The sequence below is a fragment of the Gekko japonicus genome, unplaced genomic scaffold, assembly GCF_001447785.1.
Source record: "Gekko japonicus isolate JY-2015 unplaced genomic scaffold, Gekko_japonicus_V1.1 scaffold849, whole genome shotgun sequence".
NCBI classification, from domain to species: domain Eukaryota; kingdom Metazoa; phylum Chordata; class Lepidosauria; order Squamata; family Gekkonidae; genus Gekko; species Gekko japonicus.
The window spans coordinates 640,828-644,245 of record NW_015163112.1 but is presented as its reverse complement, the minus strand read 5'-3'; positions in this window follow the sequence as shown (position 1 = coordinate 644,245).

Genomic DNA, 3,418 nt, shown 5'->3' with positions numbered 1-3,418 from the left:
GAGCCGCCCTCCAAAGCATCTATTTTCTCCAGGGGGACTGATCTTTGTAGACTGGAGGTGAACTGTAATTCTGGGGGGGGGGGTCCCCAGGTTCCACCTGGAGGCTGGCATCCCGACTTGAGAACTATTCAAGTCTTTGAGAGAAAGCATACAGAGAGAAAGCTGGGTAAGAGAAGATTTCACTGAGTGAGAGTGTTATGCAGAGAGACAGCATGCAGAGATGAATGCTGGGGAGGAAAGGATTCACTGAGTATTCTGCTCTGAAGAGGCCTTATGAAACAGGCGTTGGAGAAAGCCTGTCTGCAGATTCGTGACCTTTATGCTATTTGTCTAAAATCCGATATTAGTACAAGAAAGACACAAAGATTTATTATTTGCAAGAACTTTAAATTATTGGACCGTGCTTGTCAACATTTTGGAATAATTTTTTGATGTTCATTCTTGTATGAATGTACAGAGATGTTTTAGTATTAGTATTAATATTGATCTATTTTTTTGAAAGCCTATAAAAGAGTGATATTCCCTTCGTAAATATATCACGGTTGCCGTTGACTATTTTCTACTCACTTATCCCGTGATCTCTCTTTGGTTATCCTTAAAAACAAGTCTAGCTTTAGTGGTGCATAATGCTAAAAGAGCTAGAACTTGTGGTTGCCGGACAATCTTAGTATCTCCTGCCTATACTACACGCACTGCCATATGATAATTATCAATTATTATATTGGTTATACTCAAGAAAGCCTGGTCTCATTTTAGACATTATTAGCACCATGATTTAGTAACAGAGCCAAGTGTGATGTAACAGGCGGGGGAAGGACCAGGATCTTGAAGACCCAGGTTCAAATCCCTACTCAGCTGTGGCAGCTGCAGGGGGCCCCACGCTCGCCCCCCCCCCGCAGCTCGCCCCCCCCTGCATGGAGATTAAAAGGCACACACACACACACACTCACACTCTTCAGCCAGAATAAACAATGCATCCTGCATTCCCAAACAGTTTGCCAGTCCACAGACCTCTGAACCAAATGCAAAACAAACACAAGGACTCTGTACTCTCCTTCTCACTGCCACTTCCCACAAACAGCCCCACCCCAACCCCCGACAAGTAAACTTCAGCCTACCGGGCGAGGAATTACTGGCATGGGAATGGAGGGTGGGTGGCACAGGGCTTGCCTTGCCTGGGACAAGAGAGAGAGAGAGCGGTCGTGGCGGGAATCATGGTGGCTGAGCAGCATAGGAATGGAGGGCGAGGGCAGGGCTGGCCAGTGAGGTCACACGGTGCTGGCCATGGGAATGCGTGAGAATGGAGGGCAGCGCGGGGCTTGCCAGTGATATGAGGGAGAGAGAAAGAGAGAGAGAGACAGAGAGAGATGAAAAGTAAAATTAACAAATGGGAAGGCAGGGGGCCTGGGCTGGATGGGAAGTCGGGGAGGCTTGGCAGTAAGACAGGGGGCCAGGCCCCGAGGGGCCCCGCTGTAGCCACAGGCCTGGTCGGGAGATCTCCAAGAACTGCAACTGATCTCCAGATGACAAAGATCAGTTACTCTGGAAAAAATGGCTGCTTTGGAGGGTGGGTTGTCTGGCATTAAACACCATTGATTTCCCTCTCCTCCTCAAACCCCATCCTCCCTCCTCTTCCCCCCATCTCCATTTCCCAGCTTGGAGGTGGCAACCCCAGGCTGTGATGAATCTAAAATGAAAAGGGAGAGCTATACGGCTTTTGGGAAAGGATGAGATCAGATATACTAGATAGGAAGCAGTACTGATGTTACATTGAGTTTTGTTTCTGAGGATTTTATCCTTCTTGTTTTTGGCCACGAAGCCCATGTCTGAAGGGTAGCATTAACTTATTTACTTACATCCCACTTTTCTTCCCAATAAGGACCCAAAGCAGTGTACGATATTGGTCTCTCCTCCTCTATTTGATCTTCCAAAGAACCCTGTGAGGTAGGGTAGAGTGAGTGACCTAAGTCACCCAGAGAGCAAAGCCCAGTGCTCTCAGCATTAATTACACCGTGGTTTAAAGTAATATAAATACATGTTTTATATCACAACTTGGTCTTGTTTTATAGCACAACTAGGTCTTGTTTTTTTATCACAACTAGGTCTTGTTCGGATTTAGCGGCAGGACCCTCCAGCAATGCCACCAGTGACTTTTTTCCCCCTTAACTTTCTATGTAAATCCCTTTCTATTCAATATGCACAAATTCATACAAGACCTATGCTTTTTGAAAAACCAGTCTCAGGGTTTCAAGCTCTCCTCATTACAACGGAGAAACATGTTAAGTTTGGAAGTCAAAATACACACATATTATATCTGTCACGTCTACTTCAGCGCAGATGGGAAAGACAGGCCCATTAAGTATCATTAGGGAGTGAAAAATCCACCTCCATATTTAATCCATGAATCTGTATCTCAAAAGGAAATGACGCTGGAAATAAATGGTGAAACAACAGAGAGTAAAGGACTAGGAACTTCTTGCTTTGAACCTGCAACTGCCCATTAATACTCCCTTACCCCCTTAGTTTGTGACAAAAATTAGCAGAAACTTACCCAGTTCCACTTGGATACGGCAACAAGGAACTAAAACGAACTCTCCCTTGGTTTATATATCCACTTGAATTTTTGTTTATATCTGAAACGCAATACAATCGGTTTCATTTTCACAGAAACGAAAGAGGAATCATTCTTATTCCTAGAATTCCAACAGCTCAACGATTTCCTGTTCCCTTCACTGAGGCCTGATCAGCAGAAATGAGCTCAGTGAACTTGACATGAGTTGATGGTCAGCTGCTGTTTGCCAATCTGTTGTAAGGAGGGCTGGTTAAAGGACTTGGTTTCTCCTTTAATGACCAAAGACTTTGTAGGGGTGCCATCCTCCAGGTGGGACCTGGAGATATCCTGGAATTACCACTCATCCCCAGACTACAGAGATCAGTTCCCTTGGAGAAAATGGATGCTTTGGAGGGTGGACTCTATGGCACTGTACCCCATTGAGGTCCCTGTCCTCCCCAGGCTCCATCCCCAAACTTTCAGGAGTTTCCCAACCTGGAGCTGAGAACCATCCTCCCCTGCCCTCCCGCTGGTGACCAGGACAGACCTGGCAACCCTACTTTGTAGAGATATCAGTATTATGACACACAGAGATGCAGGCAAACACAAAGGCTTTCTGTAGTTTGCTGCCGTTAGTGCATTATGGACACCGCACATGGTTCTGAAAAAATATGCACTAGGTAGGGTTGCCAAGTGAAAAAATCGCCGCGGCGGGGGACTCCCGGCTAGCGGCTTGAGGGCGAGTGCGCCGCATGCACATCACCTGGAAGTGACATGATGACGCCGGGCACGCTGGGGGCGGGGCCACGACCATCCGAGGGAAACCATAGAGTTTTCCCTCAGATGGTCGTGGCCTCACCCCCAGCG